Raw genomic sequence first — 20265 nt, 5'->3', positions numbered from 1 at the left:
GACACTGCTGCTTATAGTACAAGCTCAATACTGGTGATAAATATGGATATGCCTCATCCATTTCTGAAGTAATCCGATATACTGTAATCATTAAAAAAAAGAAAAAAAAAAAAAAAAAAAGCATGTCCCAACCTTTTTGTACCTTGACACAAATATTGCAAAGCTTTTGATACATAGACATTTTTAGAAACAACAGATAAACACAATTAATTACGCAGCCCCATACTTCAGAAAGTGTAAGAAATAAAAAACAATTATGAATTAAGTGATGCTTACATTAGGAATTAAAACTCTATCACAGATACAACCTTAGGAGTACTTCATGTCATTCAACTTCCTCTGCTGAAAGCAATAGAAAAGTAACTTTTCCATTAAAAAAAAAAGCAGACAGCACATCTGGAGAAGCTTGCTTTTAAGTCAAATTTTTCAAGACAAAGCTTCCACTAATTTTCTTAGAGTTCATGTGATGGCTAAGATACAAAAATAACTCACTGAGAAATAAAAGCCAAGTAGGGGAAATGTGCAGATTTCTCCACAGCACAATCCACTCCACACCAATCCATTTCATGATAAATCACATAGATTTTTCGTATACAGTAGAAAAAAAATTAGAAAAATTCTTTGACTAACAATCTCCCAGTGTTATCTCTTAGCTCAATATGTTCAATATGACATTTTAAACATATCATTGCAAAGAGCTTACTTGGTTTGAACCCTACTATTCAGAAGTCATAGAAATAAGAGGAATTCAGTTATCTGATAATTGTAATGACTGATTTGACAAACATCAGGCATAAATTACAAAGAAAGTAGCTACTTCATTAGCATGTAGGAACTGTACTCAGAATTTAGTTAACCTAACATGAAATTGAGGGTTTCATGTTACAGATTTTAACGCACTTAAATACCATTTGCAAAATGAGATATATCACAATAATAAAGTTACAGTGTTTTAAACATAAGTGCATACATGCAGCAAGGTTATCAAAACATGACAGTCTTACACATTCCAACTGGTCCTTTGGTATAAGTTTTTGATCTTATATTTGTTCTCTAATTTCACTAATGTTTTATTTACTCAATTAAATTACAATGAAAAATTAAACTGCCTTTTAGTTACCTTCATTTTATATTTTATTATTATTATTTTATAAGTAGTCATGCACAAGTGAACATCTTCCATGCACAGTTCATACACAACCTTAGTGATCCTGTACTGGGACATCTGCTACTTAAAATGCTTTATATATATATATATATATATGTGTGTGTGTGTGTGTGTGTATTTATTTATATATACACACACACCACCCATTCTCTTGAAATGAATTGAAAATATTAAAATATATTCACAATTTCTCAAAAGCTGGCTGTATCTTCATAACTTAATTTTCTTTCTTATTCTTATTTGTCAGTCATGAAATAAAGCTTGCCGACAGTATAATTTAATTTTGCTGTAAAAGAAATTAGTGTAATCTTTGATTACCTAAGGTCATTTGCAAGTGATTCTTATGTAAATAATTTACAAGTGCACCATAAATATATATATATTTACAATTATATTTTTATATTTTCTATATCTCCCAAAATATAAGAAGGAATTCTCATCCTGAAAACTTAAGCAACTTGGAAATAAACTGTACTATACTAAGTTAACGTTAGACAAATTACATCCATTTGAAAATATCTGACTCTTCTATATTTTAGCTGCTATAGTTGTGTCATCTCACATATCTTACATGAAGATCTGGCACAGGCTGGAGGGACATGACAGTACAGATACAAGAGAGACTGTAAAAGCTAATAGAATATATCCTTTGATTTAAATTGCGTGCCAAATTATTTGTAGAATGTCTTTTCAATACAATATAAGAATTTGAGCAATCAAGAGAAATTCTATGTCACCAACTAATTAACTACCTACACACACCTACTACACTCACTGCAATAGCAAGCAGCTGTCTTTTCACACACTTTCTAAGTCTAATCTTAGTAAAGGCTTTTTTTTTTTTTTTTTTAAAGAGAGTTTTCAGCAGGAGGCTAGTAGAAGGGAAGGGTAAAATACATTTTCCATATAATGGAAGTGTAATCTTCTTTTAGACACAGCATGCAAGTGCTGTGTTAACAAAATAGAGCTGCAGACATTCTAAAAACAGGTTTCAGTGCAGACTGTCAATGAGCCACACATTTCAATGAAAAGGTACAGTAATACTAAAATGCACCTTAACTGAAGGAGAGAAATAGGTAATCCCATCTGGCAATAGAAAAATATCTGAGTCATATTCTTCAATTTATTGATTCTGTTTTAACTTCTAGATTTAATTATTTACTAATAGCATAGCAAGGGGTCTGGAGCACAGGTCTTGTGAGGAGCAGCAGAGGAACTGTGATTGTTCAGCCTAGAGGAGTCTCAGGGGGTGACCTTACTGCTCTCTACAACTCCCTGAAGAGAGGTTGTGGTGAGGTAGCTGTCAGCCTCTTCTGACATACAGCTAGTGATATGACTAGGAGGAAGTTGCATCAAGTTGCGTCAGAAGATATTCTGGTTGGAACGAGAGAGTGGAATGGGCTGTCCAGAGAGGTGGTAGAGTCATTGATCCCGGAGTTGTTCTAGAAGCATTAAACATTGTACTAAGGGATATTCTTGAGTGGAAAATATTGATAACTGGATGGATGGACTGAATGATCTTAGATATCATCAAGATTAGTAAAGATTCTATGATTATTTATTGTACTAATTGTTAATATTGTTTACAGTCTAAGTACTAAAATTATTTTGAAACTTGAGAAATGTAAAGATCTGAAATAAATAGGACAGCTCTCAAAGCCTAAGAAATTTACTCATTAATTGCTGTAAAGTCTTGCAAAATACAATAACCATTAAGAAGCCTCAAGAAATTACAAGGGGAATAGTATCCAGCTTTTCGTATACACAGACTGTTTTGAAAGCAACGCCTTTCTTTTTATTATGCTGGCCTATGATATCAGAGATGGATATTGGTCATACGGCAGTAGAGGTTGAACCATCCTAGCAATACTCCATTACATTCTGTTGCTGTGACAGATGGTAGGAGAGAGGCATTTTGACAGAGTTCAAAATACTAAGAAAGGGAAAAGCTAGCAAGAAATCTTTCTGTGAACTAATATTTAATAATTTTGCCACACCAATTTATATCAGTTATTATCTATCTTTAAGATGTACCACCATCTTAGATGTCACAAAATCAACACATAACTCCTTTAGGGTTTAGATTGATCATCCAGAATTCAATATATTTTTTTCTTGAATTAGCAACCTAATATTCCTAATATTCATTGGTATGAATATTAGTAGAAAGCAAATAGATGTATACAAAGTAATAGTTCACCTTCAGTTTTTAAAAATCAAGAAAATGAACTACAAAACAAGACAAGTTCCAATAAGATCGACAACAGATACAGCCTAGTTACAATGAAAATTCAGTACTAAAATTTACTACTCTTTCATTATTAAAATTTCACTATTAAAATACTGATCAAGTAAAAAAATACCTTGCGTCATGCATATTTTCACTATATTATGTATCGTTCAAGGCAAGTGTGTGAAAGCCCAGAGTTATAAATGACCGTAACTGACTTGATCCAAGAATTACCACTTGTCATGAATATTAAAGTGTGAGAAAGAAAAGTCTGACTGTAATGTAAATGCTTTGCTTCTGTTACCCAGTCTCTTCAGCTCTCCTAAAGGAAGTCAACCTTAGCAAGTCTACCAGACATTACTGAAAAACATGACAGTGAGAATATGACAAATTGCCAAGTCCTCATTTCTAATATCTACTTATCCACATACATATCTATCTTTACAAGTGACTAAGAATTTGTATGTAAGCCTAGTTTTCTATTTGTGTCTATATAAATTAAACCTAATTCATATAATTCCTGCTTAAGTCAAGAGTCTACTGATACTGGAAGCATGTAGTGGATACAACTCTAGCAACATATAGTATAACGACCCCATCCATTTTTCAGGACCCTGAAAGCTTATTTCAAAATTGAATGAAATCAAATGGCATGAGCCAGGATACATAATCCTTTGCATATGATCAACACAGCTTCCACAGAAGATAAATAATTACATTTATCAGATACGTTCCGGTGTACAGCAGTGGTAAATACATTTCCTTAAATGCAGTTAGGTGCCATATTTGGCAGCAAAGTGCTCCCTAATTAATTTTATGCATCATGTTACTGAATATTTAAGGAAATCTTTCATACTGATACTTTTGTATCAAATACATTTCCAAAGCATGCGTTCTTGATTCTATCCATTGTCTCCTAGAGCTGCTGCTGCAACAAGGCTAGGGTCACACACAGGCCATTGTATCCATCACCCCATATCCTGTGTACAACGCTGAACAACATCCACACTTGGCTGAAAGGAAATGTAAGAGATCACTGCAGGTAATACTTGATGGAGAAAACAATAAGGAAGACGGAGTCAGGCTCCCCTCAGCAATGCCCAGTGACAGAACATTGGACAATAGGCACAAACTGAAATACAAGAATTCACCTTAAAGATAAAAGTAATGTTTTGTAAGAATTATGGAACATGAGAACATGCTGCAGAGCTATCCATATCCCTGGGGACATTTTGAATCTGCCTAGACAACCTCAGACAATCTGCTCTTGTTGACCCTACTCTGCTCTTTCCATTGGACTTCTCTTCCACCTTATGTACTTCACAGGTCCTTAGTGTTTCATTGTGACTAGTAAGATTCAGCAAATCAGAATACTTTGCACAGCTAAAACTCCTGACGTAGTAGCAAACAGTTCCCAGCCTAATTACATTGCTAGAGGAGCTTTTCAAACCAGTGAAACAGTATTGCATTTCTGCTCCAAAACAAATTCCTTCAGCAATCTTCCAACATAGCATCCTTCAGAGCAAAGAACTGTGAATTTCAACCTTAATTATGTAATTTTCTTTGAAAAAAAAAAAATAATAATAATAATAATGACAAAGGCTTGCCAGTTAAAGCGTCTTAAATCTTTCTTACCTCCTTAATTCAGGAAATAGAATGCCATTGTTTCAAAACTGAGTTACAAGGCAATATCTCTTGGCAGCTTATTAACAAGGCTTTCACCTTGCTACAGAAAATATTTTTCTTCTTTTTCTTACACTGAAAGCTTTTTTAAGATTCAATGAATTGTTGGCAATGAAATGGTATTACACCTCACCACTGCTTTGAAAAGTGGCTGGTATTAAAACTATGGATCAGAGAAAAACAGCTGTGTTTCAAGTCAAAAGGAAGTTCCTGTGAATGCTACTGGAGTGAGTGCTAGGTCATGTTTTAATTAAATTTCTCATTATTGATCTGAAAAAGTATATAAAGAGCATGCTAATGAGATTCACATATCTATATTGGAAGGTGTCACAATCCAAACAGCACAGACATTTGGAATGCACGAGAAGAAAATCTCCTATCCTTGATTTAAAAAAATTTCTATTATCCAGCAGTTCTTTTTTTGTTGTTGTTGTTTTTAAATAAAGTCCAGAAGGAAGATACTATAGTATTTTTCCATCAGAAATGGGAAGCTTTTCTAATGAAAGATATCCTGGAGACAGTGGTAGTGACCAAGTTAGACAGGACTTTTAAGTACTGTTATATTCAGAGGTAGATGTAGCCCAGATCACAGTAGTGAGAACAGAATGCTCTATCGTATCTGAGACTGTGTGCACTCTAACAGTGTATTACTGTGCAGAGATTACTACTGTGCAGAGTTAAGCCTCTACCCAATCACAGAACTGTTTACACTGGATGGAACTTCCAGAGGCCACATGATTTAACCTGCACTGCCCTCTTTACACCCTACCCCATCAGAAAATAGATCAAATATCACCACAGTAACCAAAGGGAATAAAATACTCATATGCAAAAATACTCATATTCACAGGCGTATGAGTATTGGCACAGTATTGCCTAACAAAGAGGTCATTTTAGACAATTCAGCAGAAATATTTTATTTTTTAAATTAGTTGAGATGACTTTTTAATAGCCAGGAAAGTGCTTGAGTAGAGAGTTAAGAGTAACTGACAAGTAAGGACATTGTTTTCTAAAAAAAAAAAGTCTTACATTTAAGAATAAAATCACTGAATCCTGAGCACTTCCAGTGGGATACAGATTTTCAACCTCCTTTTTCACTGTACAATGGAAAGACCAGATGCTTTTAGGAATGAATTGTCAAATGTTTTAACTCTATAGTTAGAGAAATGCTGTGGGAACGGTAAAAAGAAGTTTTTAAGGGTTAGGTGAAAAATGCATGCTGCATTCATGCAGTTTGTCTACAAATATGTTTAAAGTTTCAGAATCAAGCCCAAATCAAATATGGACATCCCAAACTACTTGAAAATAAACAGAGCTTTTATGTTTCCTCATCAGATCTTTATGTTACCAATACACACTGTTAAAACTGATGGAGAAAGTTGGAATTAACTTTAGTCAAAGGCAAAACTTGCTGGCCCTTTCCTTTCTACAACTTTCTGCAAGTGATAAATCAAAAAAATTCCAAATTGCCCACCCAGAGACAATCAAAGCAGCAATAGGAAAAGATGCAATGAGCACAAACTGGAACATACAAATTTCTATACAAACATCCAAAAGAACTTCTTTACTATGAGGGTGACAGAGCACTGGAACAAGCTGCATGGAGAGGTAGAGTCTCTTTCCCTGGAGATACTTAAAATCTGCCCAGATGACTTGCTACACAACTTACTGTAGCAAACTTGCTTTAGCAGGGGAGTTAGGCTCTATATTCTCCAGAGGTCCTTTCTAATCCCTGTAATTCTATGAAAGGCTACCTGTTTTTAAAGAGATACTAATCAAAGGTCTCATAATTTGGCTCACATTAGGATTTCCCACTGGAAAAAAAATTTGAAATACCCTAAAGCTCATGATAGTTTCACCAGTATTACAATAATATATACACCTTTACATTTAACTTGCTGAAAAATAATTATGAAGGCATATTTTTAAAGAATTTTCATTAGCTATACTTATTTAATAACGTATGTTTACTTATAGTATGCACATAATGAAAAAAAATTGAAATTTCTTGTCGGCTACAGTTTAAGGAATTTCCTTCATGTTACAGGAGTGTGCTTTGAGCTTAATTTACCTTAAAGAGAAGTTAAATTTCTATAACGTATGCAGTCCTGTTAATGCCTTTTCCTAATCAGGAATCTTAATGAATTTCTCTTTCTACTACTAAATTAAATGGATATTCATTTAATTATGATAGCACTTATTAAACAAAATAGAATGTAAGTGAACTTTCACTTAACTTTAACACTGCTTGAAAACCATAGGTATCAGAGATGAATTACAAGTATTCAAAGCTTCAACTTGCTTGGTTTAGAACTGCTAGGGTCACACTATTAAGAAAACACACAATGGAAAACCTTTCAGGATCTGAAAAACTATGAAACTGTGGCCAAATTGTTAGTTTTCTCGGAGGCAATCAACCATGTAATACATCAAAATTTAACAGGTTTGGGCAATTAAAACTGTCATGTTACAGAGTATTCTTGTCACATCACGAGAACCAAAAGATAAAGTTACCTTGTCCCAGAATATACCATGAAAATAGAAGCCTGAAAATTAAACATTAACCAAAAGGCTTATTAATAGCAGTAGTACAGATTTTTCTAAGCAGATAGGGACTTTTCTTAGTATATTTTCCTTTTTTTCTTGCAAGAAATATTATAACAACACATTAAAACTTCAGCAACCCAAAACACATCAGAAAAAAAAAAGTACTGTAGACTGCCTTCAATGCATTTGACTTGGTTTATACACTGTAAATTAAATAACTTTAAACTGTAGTGAGAAAGCAATATAAAGGTGGTCTTAAAAGATACTCCTGACATATCCATACCCAGTTGAAGTTGAATGGAACATAACAGTAACTGTTATGACTTATTAAAATACAAGCAAGAAAAAAAACTCCTCACTGAAGTAAACAAATAATGCTATCAACACAATGAGTCAGTGTTTGTTTTTTTTTTTTCCCCACTTAGAAATGATCTGTACAACTAGCATTCCATAAACACCTAAGTTAATATAAACAAATGTATCATAACATACTTCAAACTCTCCTACTACACATCTTACTGTCTAGATGGGAGAGTTACGAATTTGAAGGATGGACTATTCAGTGGATTAAGAACTGGTTGGCTAGTCACAGCCAAAGTGTTGCAATTTATGTTGTATGTCTGGATAGAGGCCAGTCAGAAGTGGCAACCCCCAAGGCTCTCAGTCTAAGGCTCAGTGCTCTTCAATGTTTTCATCAGTGACACAGACAACAGAATCAAGTGCATACACAGCAAGTTTGCAGACAACACTAAGCTGAGCAATGCAGTCAGTACACTGGAGGGATGGGAAGCCATCTAGAGGGACCTGGACAGGCTAGAGAAGTGAGCCCATGTGAACTTAATGAGGTTCAAAAGGCCAGGTGCAAGGTGCTGCATGAGCCAGTGTGTGTACGCAGCCCAGAAAGCCAACTATATCCTGGGCTGCATTAAAAAAGGAGTGGACAGCAGGGAGAGGTGATTTGTCCCCCTCTACTTGGCTCTTGTGAGGCCCCATCTGGAGTACTGTGTCCAGGCCTGGGGCCCCCAGCACAAGAAAGACACAGAGCTCTTGGAATAGGTCCAGAGGAGGGCCATAAGGTGATCAGAAGGCTGGGGGGAGCACCACTCCTAAGAAGAAAGATTGAGGGAACTGGGCTTGTTTAGCCTGGGGAAGAGAAGGCTCTGGGGAGACCTTCCAGTACTTGAAGGCAGCATATAAACAGGAGGGGGAATGACTGTTTACAAGGGTGGATAGTAATAGGACATGGGCAAATGTTTAAACTGAGATAGGGGAGGTTTAGGTTAGATAGATGGCTATTTTTCTTCCCTCAAAATATTTCATGTGTAACATTTAGTCAGCTGTCAATTATTGATGAACTCACAAGCTATTTGGGTTATAGAAATAGTATGCTTCTAAAGTAAAAATGTGTATCTGAAGCCTTCAGTGAGTGCTATACTGAGGATGTTTATGTTATGTCCTCATCTGCTTTACCAAACTTTCTCATTTACATCTTGTGTATTAAAGCTTTTAAGAATGCATTATTAACCATGCTTCTTACTTAATCTGTATAAATCCCCTCCTTAATTGCCTTTGAAAATAAGAACATCCAGTCTGCCCCAAAACGTGGTCTGTCACCCTTTGTCCCCAAAACAGTCACAATGCCTGATAAAAAAAATTATCTCTTATGATACTTACAGGTAAAGTATTATAATTATTATCATTTTAAAAGCTAGCTTTAGAAACCTGAAGTAAAAATGCCTTGCATCATACTAAGGATGATCTCATTAATATTCAATGAATGTTAATATTAATAGAATAATACCTGAGGAGTAATTCTTTATTGTGAAATTTAGCAATTCAGATTTGAACTACAGGACCTCATTAGCTGCCAGTATTCAGCATAAATATTTTAGGGATTACATGTGTCTATGAATCACAACACAATATTAAACTTTATGCATAATTTTTTTCCCCTTCAACATTTTGATGATGTATGAGGCTGACTATGAAGACATGTACTTGTGTCTTTGGTTGCTTTTCTTGAAAACTGATGTCCACTTGAACTCAAAGACACTAAGAGGAGGAGTTAGAATTTGTGCAATTGGGTCACTGATTTGTACTTTACAAAGAACAACAACTATTTCACTGCTTCCACACAGAACATCACTAAGCTGAACATGGAGTGTCCTAATCCAGCCTACATGAGAAATATTTAGGAATTAAAACATGAAGAATTAAAATTCCCTGTGCACTCTAAATAAGTACGAAATGAGTGGGGAAAAAAAAAAGAAAAAAGCTACTTACTGGTGCTATCCTCAAAAATATGTAAAACTGCTCATGCATATATCACTGGCTTCATTCAATTAGAAAAGGCAATAAATTATTCAGTGAGCATTTTGGCCTTTTTAAGAAATAAAAAATGCTGAAAATCTAGGTAGTGCAAAACGTTAATGGAAGTGCTATTTGTGGGATTATACCATCACTCTGGAAACTACTCGTACAGGAAAAAAAATGGAAAACAGTATGAAGAAATAGTCCCCATCCAGTGTAAAAAGCATTATTATTCATCAGTCAGGAAAACCTAAGAGCTGCTAAGATGCTATAACACCGTGCTTGCGCATGCATTGTGAAGACCTTCACTGATACTGGCGAAAACAAGCAACAAAAATGCGATGAAGAAACATCAGGAGCTGTGCATGAGGGTAAGATCTGAGAAATAATGCTCACAGAAGGAAAAGAAAGATGGACTGATGAGGAGATTGGAGCTCAGGGAGTAGAGAAGATCCCTTTTAAAAAATAGAAGTAGTCATTGTAAAAGGCAGTTTAAAAAAAAAAATGACAAATGCACATATGAAGAAATACCTGCCTGAAAGTAGCAGACTGCTTTCTTTATTTCTGAGATACTAGCACAAGGTCTCCTGTATAAAGTTTTGTAAAAGAAGAGTAAAATCACATCTGAGCAGACCAAGGGATATTGACGACTGACAAAGAACAATGATTCTCCCATGAGACCACACACACTTCAAATGCAAAGGAAGATGATAAAAGAAAAATATCTTCCTGTTCAGAATTTAAACGTTTGAGGAAAAAAAGTCAGGGTTAATATTTCCACAAAATGGTCCTGTATATTTCTGAATCTTATAGCAATGGAACTAACAGTGATGCCTGTATAGCTCTTCCTGTGAAGATTATTTAAACTCTCATCTTAAAAGAAAAATAACCAAACATTTGTATTACTCTCATCACACTGTACAAAGCTTGGTACTTATCCCAGTTTCACCCATTGAGACTGCTGTACGACTGGAAGTTCTGAGGAGCAGCTGTCTCACAATCCAACTTCCAACTCCCAGTTTGAACTCCAGAAAGAAGTAGGGTAGAACTTCTGGCTAATGACAAGTATGATGAATTTTCAAGCACTGTTACTATTTGCAGGATTTCACAGGACATCCCTGCTACCTCCTCAAAGAAACCGAACACAAAGAATTCTCTACAGAAATAACTTGAAAATCAACACAGTTAAAACAAAAATCATATCAGTGGGCTTCAAAAGGCTCAAAAATAAATGGAAAAATATATACAACAACTGAAAAGTAGTATGAAATAACACCAAAGTATTTCCAGTACCATACATAATTTATTTGAAAATATATGTAATAGTCAACTGTTACTTATTGCAGACATACGTATGAGGATTTTCCTCATCTGCATTAATGAACAGGAAAAATGACGTGTCAGATAAGTTTTAACTAAGCTTGAACAAATCTCTTATGCCATTATCATCCACCAGAAAATTCAACAAGTTTCGTTCGCTTTGTTCTCACAGCCTACCTTTGCCATTTCCAGAGCCATGTCCCTCACAACCTATTTCTCAGTAAAGATCACCTCACAACAAACAGCAGTTACTGTCACTATATACTGGATAGAAAAAAAATGAATGCAAACTTCTTTAGTCTTATTTTTTAGCTACAAGTTATTCTATAATCACACAAGTCATGTTCTGAGAAATCTGTGTATCAAAATCTAAGATTTCTGGGAAAAGCTCTTCACATTCTTAAAGTAATCTGCATTTATAGATATTCCTATACACAGAAAGTTCATAAGACAATCTTCTCATCTTTCCATTTCATAATGTCATTGAATTATATGTTTTTGGGTCATTCATTGTGTTTCCCTCATGCCAAGGTCTCCGTGCATTTGGTCAGCCACCATTATAGCTTACTCCTTGCATCTCAGGTGTTTATTTTCCACTCTCTAGCATTCTGTCTTAACGTTCCTGATTAAGAATTTGAAGAACCCCATCATTTCACTTAGGCTGTTCCCATCTCAGCCTAGTACTGCCATTGCTTTTTTAGACTAACCGGTGTCATACATTGGTTACAAGAATAACCACATTCTTTGCTCATATTCCCTCAGCTCTTCCTTCCTGTTAGTCTTAATTTCCTGACAAATAATTTATCCAGTGTCAAGTCTACAACTAATTTAGTTATTTTCCAGTGTGAACATAATCCCCACTAGGGTGACATCACCTAGGAAGCTAAGTGCTGATATCAATCAATCCTGCGACCTAATTACAAACCCATTAAAATCGACACAGAACACACATGAAAAGAAAAAGACAGTTTATGCATTGCACATATTTCCTTCCTGGCTTTCCCTTTTTTTCCCCTCAAGTTAATTGTGTGCTATCTATAGATAGTTGGAATGTTATCAGAAGAACTGGGACAGTTTCAGCATTTGAAAACGAATCCATTAAAAGTAAACAGAAATATTCCACTGAGTGTGAGCCAGATCTGTAATTTTAAAGTATTTGGAAGAAAGAAACTTCTCTATTCATCATCAGGCAGTTTTACAGTGATACAAATCCAGTGAAAACTGGTAGTAGACATTTAAAGCTGTGTCCTTCTTGATCTGTCATATTTTGAATATTCATATAAACAAAATTAGACATCATGCAAATACAAATAGTAGGGTAGCAGGCACCGGAATGAACCAATTGTAATCAGACTTCAAGGAACGACATGACCTACCCGTGCTGATTAGATCTCATCAAACCCATGATTTTCATGCAAGAAATAAACTCATCTCTTTTACTCTGCTGCTTCAAATTGGATGACTCCTGCAGCTTAACCACCATCACAGCCCTTGCCCTATCATGGAGCACTGGGGCTCTGCTGGCTCACCATCCAGGGCTTGGTGCCACAAGAAGGCCTCAGCAAAGCCTGTCTAGCAAACAAGTACACACTTGTCCTTATCACTGAACATCTCTGCAGCCCCAGCATGCAAAGAGGCCTCCCAGATTCTGCAAGCTGAGGCTGGCAGCTTAGCCACCTCTACCAGGAATCCTAAGCGGTGCTTCCTTTGAATACGCAGTTTATACTCTTCCCCTTTTTGTACAACATCTGGCTCTACCAGCTGCTGCATTTCACTTGTAGCCTTGTTGTTCTATTACTATAGTCCCAGAATAAAAAACACATCCCACTGAATTCACACAGGAAAACAAATCTCATGAGGAAAAAGCTTCAGAGCTTTTCCTTATGGAACCATACAGGCTACGTGGAAAGAAGCTGAGACTAAATTAGCTAGAAGCATACAAAACACTTAGGGTTTTGGTTTTTGTTTTTGTTTTTTTTTGCTATTGGAGAACTGATGGTACAAATAAAAACAACAGATTTCAACTAAGGAAATATAAGCTGTCAATCAGGCAAACCTATGAAGTGACAGAACCGTTGAACAAATCATGATTAAGTAATCCAGCAGGATTGAATGAGAAAGGCTAGACATGTTATGAAGTAAAATAAACAAAACATACTAGTTTGTCTGGTGCTTTATAATTCTCTCATCACAACAGAAAGTGAAGATTCATATAGAAAATTATCTAATAGAACAATTTTTGAGAAAATAGAGGAATAAGATTGGACAAAATATCAAATTTATAAGTATCTACTGATCAAATACTGTTTAATGTTATACTTGCTGTCTTGCTTCAGAAGACCTAGTAAAATAAAATTTTCTTCTTAAAAAAAAAAAAAAGTAATAACTAAATAGAAGAGTATTTAGTTCTGAAAGCTACATGTATTTAACAATTAGGCTACGAGTTTCCATCCTTAAAACCAAAAACAATTTGTGAGACAAACTGCATTATAGAGAACAAGTATGTATCTAAATGGAAGTCATGAAAAGACAAAAGAGATTTATTTATCAACAAGCGTTTCTCTGAAATGTCACTGATATATATGCAGAGACTCATCTAAGATTCAAAAACAACTTTTTCTGATAAAAAAATTTAAATTTGCATGCAGATAAGAGAATGATAGGTTAAATGTGTATACGCTGATTTCTCCCAGGTCATTTATTACAGTACCTCAAATACTATTTCTGCAAGGAAATAAGATTGGCACTAAAAGAGAAGTACTTGTGATTAAAAAGGCGGGAAAGTGTTCTGAATTGTGAATGACATCATACAAAAAGAGTTCAGAGAACTCAACTTTTTGTCTTCAAAGGCCACAGACCTGTTACTAAGCACCAAAAGCAAAGCAAAAAGAAAGGATCCTAAAGATCAACTGTCTTGAACAGGCACATAGTTGTTAAAGGAAGCTGAAATAAATATGGCCTTCCAAGGAAGAAGAAAGTATCAGGTTTTTTTTTCCTGGCATTGTGATCATTCTTGTTCTTCTTTGATTTTGATACTTCTTTAAGCAGAAGGACATTTTTAACTTAAATGTGTTACAGTAGTGGCTTGCATTATTTAATAGCCCATGAGAAGTCTGTGTCATTAGTTACAATTTCTATGTGGTTTCCTGCCAAGTAAAAAATTAACAAGTCTACAAAGATTTTGATGGGAACATAGACAGAACACAGTCCACTCTGAAGAGATGCACATTTGGCAAAAAGAAATAAGATTCAGGTGAAGACAGAAAGAATCATAAGCAGTATTTCTGTGAAAGAAAGTGTCTTCAAGAGAAAGTAAGTTATCCTTTGAAACTGGATATATTATTACAAAAAAACTATGACTGGAAGAAGTTCCAAAAATGTAACCCAGGCATAAATACTTCCTAATTGTAATCAAAATAATATCCAACATTTTTGACAGTATGAAGAAAATTTGCTGTCTGTTCATAGGTTAACAATCCTAAACAAAGTAAAAATTAAACCTAAAACAAAATTAGCATCAATTTGATTAATTAAAAGTAGATTTACAAACATAGAATACAACTTATGACTTCAAACAATTCATGCAGCTGATGAACAACTAGAGAGGCTGGTTTTAGACTTGCAGAAAAGCAGCTCAAAAGCAGGTAAGTTCTCTTAGAATGATCTCCATTATTCAGTCAAACTACAGATGACTTTCTGTTGTCTCCTCTACTTAATTATTTGTAAATATTTTTGTTATCATTTCCTTTCCATTATATCAAACTGAGAAGTGTTTATTATACCTATTTAGAAAACAGAAATGCATATTGCACACAAAATGGGAAGAGCTTATAGCTTTTTTTTTTTTTTTTTATTTTTCTCCCACAGCAACTATGGTACACAGAAAACTGTAAAAGAGAAGTCACAAAGAAGATAGAACTCTAGATTTCTTAATTTGTATTTGACTATCTAGTTTTGTATATAGAAATATAAAATAGCATCAGATAAAAGAAAAGCAAATTTCTATTTAATTAATTCCCATGCTTTTCAAAAATAGAGGAGGAAAAGGCATATTTTGAAGTGAAATACTTATTTTGAAATTAAACATTTGAAGATGTGAGAAAGTCACTAACATTCAAAAGCACTCATATAACAGCAAGAATAATATATGTTTAACAGCAATTTTTAAATGAACATACCTCAAAGATAGTCACTTAATTCTTCTGAAGAATTATTAGCTCGCTGCCTTTTTGTCTTCTTGTCTTGAATTTGTTGTGTAACCTAGGAAAAATAAATCTCAGCTTACTTTAAACTGAGAGCATAAGGCTAGATCCAAGGAAGGAAAAAAGTTAATAGCATTGCTGTTAATTCCTCTGTAATCCTACCTCATTATCTTAAGCAAATAAATCTCTGAAAAGGGTTGCCTTATTAAAAGCGAATTAGAAAACTGAATGTCATGTGGGCAGTGAGATATTCTCTTAAAATGCAATCTAAGGAAACTCATAAATAGAGCACTTTAGAAAAAATGCTACTATCAGGCAATCTTCATAGCAGATCTTCAACAGATGTGTATGTGACTATGATTTCACAAATTCATAAAGTAAAAATGTGTCAACATCATTTACCACTTTCAAGTGTCTAAAGAAACATACTCAATTTAAATCCTACTAAATAACTTTATAAAGATATGTGAAGTGTAGCAAGAGTGTATATAGAATTTTTAATCCCACTACACACACCATCATGTGCGGCTTACCAAGAAAAATTATAAAAAGAAGAAAAGTTGTCTTTCTTTTGTCAAATAAATTACCTACAGTTCAAGAGGTACAGCCTCTAGGTACTTCTTTACATTCCTTATACATTTTTAGAATTTCATTCAAAGGGTATAAGGAGAGAAAAAGTAGCATATGCTACTTTTAAAAAATTTAACAGGCCATTGACAGTTTTGTCATTGTTAGAAAACCATTTTGTTTTTTATAAATGTTTATTGCTTGTAAGCATCATTTCTCAATGCCTTAGTTAAAAAACAGATAACATAAGGTATCATATCTAAAAAGTTCAAAATAAATGTAAGAACAAAGATCTTTTTATTGAGAATCAACCACTTCACTAAAGTTGACTTAAAGGAAACATAACAGACAAGTGCAGAAACCAATTGCCCTTTTTATTTTTTAGCTTCAGTGATACTGAACTTCTCAGCTTCACTTTATAAAGCTATTCGTAACTTCTGCTAAGGACTACTTACTTCTAATTGCCTTGAACATCTATATCAATGCAATGGAATTATTTTACCAGAAAACAATACAGAGCACAACTTGCTGAAAGGGTATGCAGTGATAACAGAACCATATGAACCCATCTCTAGAAGATGACGGTTACAGAGACATTATAAGAGTTCTTTATAAGAAGTAACTAATCAAGATAGTATTCAAACAAAAGGAATACAAGGTAGACGAAGAGAAATTAGAAAAAACTAATAAGAGTTAATTGGAGCTTCATTTCACACTCAAAAGCCAGCAATGATGCTGCAAATAAGAAAGCAGCCAGGAAATTCATTTTCTAACAACACCTGGTCCTAAAGTCCTGAGTTCAGTATTTCTCTGGAAGAGGGAAGAGTATGAAATCTCTCATGGGCAAATTTGAACATGTGAAAGCACACATATGCTATGCAAAAGAAAAACAGCGTCCAGTATTTATAAGACACAATAGATGGCATGAGTATCAAGTAAGACTAAAAACTAGAAGGCTGTGTTTCAGTTTCAGTAAATTAAACAAGTAACAGAGCTAACATTAAGGCCAAATATTTATTTACAACAGAAGAAGACACAATGTCCAAATGTCCTTAGATAGAGAGTTTTATATTACTTTTTCAAATAAGAGTAAAATGGAGCCTCATACAATTTGTCAAATTGTCAGGTAATAATTTTTCTAGATTTTCAAGGTTCAGACTCAACCAAAAGCTTCACTTCATCCAACAGATATTTGAACATGTGTGCTATAAACTTCCCATAGCCTTTTGAAAACATGATAACTGAGCAACAGCAGTGAAGTTCTAGCTCAAATTTTATGTTTTTACAGATGTTTAGCTGTGAAGGGTCAATGCAATTTCCTTTTTTTCCCCACATTGTTTATTTTTTAGATACGAACAGAAGACTTTCTCCACTAAACAACATCTAAAAGTCTATTGCAGCCCCTCACACAAGTTCTTATACCTTTGTATTGCTTAAGTGAAGTATTTAATCAGATTTATTGACTTCACGGTATTCTCAAAAACTTGCAAAAATGTCTGACTGTTTCAGTAGGGCAATTCTGAGGTTTTCTTCTCTTACTGTGTTTAAGATCTACAATGTCAGTTCAGTATGTACCCGCATTTGTCAAAAATGTTGATAAATGACAATTTCTTCTTAGTTATATGAATGAGAAAAAGAAGCAACAACATGGATTTAGTCTCTCCAGACACCTGAAGATTCATGTTCCTTACTAGAAAGGCTTTACTCTAGCAAACAAACAAATGCAGCTTGTTTTGCTCAATAGCTTAACTCCTGTAGAGGAAAACTGCTTACAATGTTATATAGAATTACTAATCAATTTATACCCTATTATTCAGATGACTTGAATTTTAATTGGTATCTAGTGCCCTACCTTCTTTAAGAAAATTCCTCCCACTAATCCTTTACCAATTAAAATGATTTAAAAAACAACAACAAGTAACAGGCAGCTTATTCATGGAGCTTAGGACTGGGTGAACTCTGTTGCATTACAACCCACAGATGCAAGAGTTCAATTCTGGATGTTTTTTGCACCATTATTTTTCCTTTGTATTTCTTACGTAGATGGGTTTCTCTACACAAGTTAAATAATATTAATGCTTTCTGTGTGTTTTAGTTCATTTCAGAGAGCAAAAACAATGATGAAAAATATTCAAACTTTTTTTCAGATAAGAACTGCCACATTTTAAAGTAGACTTCACTGGTTTTCTTGACAATAGCAAAAACCACTGGCACAGTTAAACCTAGAAACACCATTCTTATAGTACTAGTTCTAGACAATGAGTGACTGAATTGCAGCACTACTTGTTGCTTCTCGTTTCCTTGAAGAAGTTAAAAATAACTTAAAAATATGCACTGGAGGTGATTTATGTTATTTAATTAGTGACATTCACTATAGTGGAGAAATCCTACTTGTCTATCACTGACTCCTTATAAAGCATTAACAAGGACATGGAACTATAGTGACACAGATCTTCATTATTTCTGTTTCTTGACTGAAAACTGATTCAATATTCAGGATTCCACTTGTACCTGTTACAGCATCCTTAAATATTTATCAGCCTTCATTTTTAGTGAGAAGAAATCAAAGATATGTTTCTGTGTCACCTAACGTAGTATTTTTATGTATTTCTGCAGCGGTATTCTTAAGAGATTTTTTTCTCTAATATATTCTTTTCTGGAAACACTGGAAAAGTTCATAGAAATTCCTGCTTTTTTGACTATTAACTCCCCCATTACACCAATAAGCGTGATATATGCAAAGTTAAAGTCAAAAGAATTGTGTCACCAAATCATAAAAGTGTATGCTTGCTACATCTTAAAAAGTACAGATACAGTAGTTGAAAAGAAAACCATCTGAAAAACCAAGGAGACTAGCAGAGTACAAACCATTGTGAACCAAAACAAAAGCTACAGAAGAGATAAAAATTGTTTATGCTCTATAGACACACTCCAGAAACCACACTTTCATTATACTTTGTCAATAAAAGCTGAATATTTTTACACAGGACATTCTTGCCTTCCAGTACTAGGTCTGTAATAATCCAGTTATTTCGCTATCAAGTATATAGCGTTCATAGAGATCATAAAGCAGATACAGCTACTTTAAAAATAAATAAATAAATAGATAAAATGAAATAAAATACACTTACCAATTTGAGAGGATCAGGGCTCACCAGATACCCCAAAGGAAATTACTCTCCAAATAAAGATCTCTCTGTTACAGCCACCAGCCCTTACATAAGGTTAGGGAAGGGTGGAGCCAGGTATTCAATCAAATGGGTGAATGGCTTCCACCTTTGATCCCAGGGTTGGCTACACCCCTTCAGCTGGTGCTCACACACTGGTTCAGGCTGTGTCTTAACAGTTCCCATACAGTCTTATTTTCTTCAAATTTCTTTTTTATCTTATTGCTGATTTTTCTTTGTTTGTTTTTCCTTATAGTAGAGTAAAATAAGATCTGAGTTATTAAAAACTAGTGGATTACCAATCTTCCTTGAAGGAAGGACTAATGTAGTTTCTCACTGATAGAAGAAAAAACCTAAGCCATAGTTTTTACACAAACTACAGTTCTGTCTCTACAACTAGTATTTCTATTTGCGAAGAGGGAAACTGTATTGCTTTTCTCCTTTTGCACTCTTTTAGCTAAACAAATGTGGATTTAGATTAGAAGTTAGGGGGAATGTTCTTTACTCAGAGGGTTGTGATGCACTGGGAGATGTTGCTCAGAGAAGATGGGGATGCCCCTTGGAGGTGTTGAAGACCAAGTTGGATGGAACCCTGAGTAAGAAGAACTACAATAGGTGATCCAAAGGGTGACAACTCTGCCACAGGAAGGAGCTGGAGTTGGGTAGTCTCTAAGGTCTCTTGCAGGTTGAATGTCAGTGGTTTACAGGCTGGTTTGGCCCATTCCGTAACTTGTAACGTGAAGGGATTTTGTGAATCCAAGCCTTTGGAAAAGGGAAACAGGGGACCCCAAAATAATTAAAAACATCGGCAATGGTCTGAGGAGAAACAAACTAATTTACTAAATATAGCATCAGAATCCAAGATAACACACTATAATACAATATGATTAGAGTTGAAGCTAATAAATCAAATACAATGAGAGGGAAAGATTGTCCAAAAGCTGGAGGCCTTACGCTAATGCTGAAGCAATGCATATAGTCAGGACAAGAAGCAGAGAGCAGAGCTGAAGGAAAAAAGGGACATCAGGTGACCTTGCCAGGGGTTATATCTCCTCTCTAACCACAAAGCCC

At 34.6% G+C, this 20265-nt stretch overlaps 1 long non-coding RNA gene across 1 annotated transcript in view; it reads right to left on the bottom strand.

Moving 5' to 3' along the window:
• The window catches only part of LOC128091042 (uncharacterized), a 28480-nt gene extending 9276 nt beyond the window's left edge, over window positions 1-19204 (bottom strand). The window contains exons 1-2 of the long non-coding RNA XR_008211199.1: window positions 19159-19204; window positions 15437-15518 (exon numbers count right to left, since the gene is read on the bottom strand). This is a non-coding gene — a long non-coding RNA (uncharacterized LOC128091042). The remainder of the gene's footprint in view (window positions 1-15436; window positions 15519-19158) is intronic.
• Between the last annotated feature and the right edge of the window lie 1061 nt (window positions 19205-20265).

This window comes from Tympanuchus pallidicinctus, unplaced genomic scaffold, assembly GCF_026119805.1.
Source record: "Tympanuchus pallidicinctus isolate F22 unplaced genomic scaffold, pur_lepc_1.0 scaffold5, whole genome shotgun sequence".
In the NCBI taxonomy this organism is placed as follows: Eukaryota; Metazoa; Chordata; class Aves; order Galliformes; family Phasianidae; genus Tympanuchus; species Tympanuchus pallidicinctus.
This window is presented reverse-complemented; position numbering and strand designations above follow the sequence as displayed.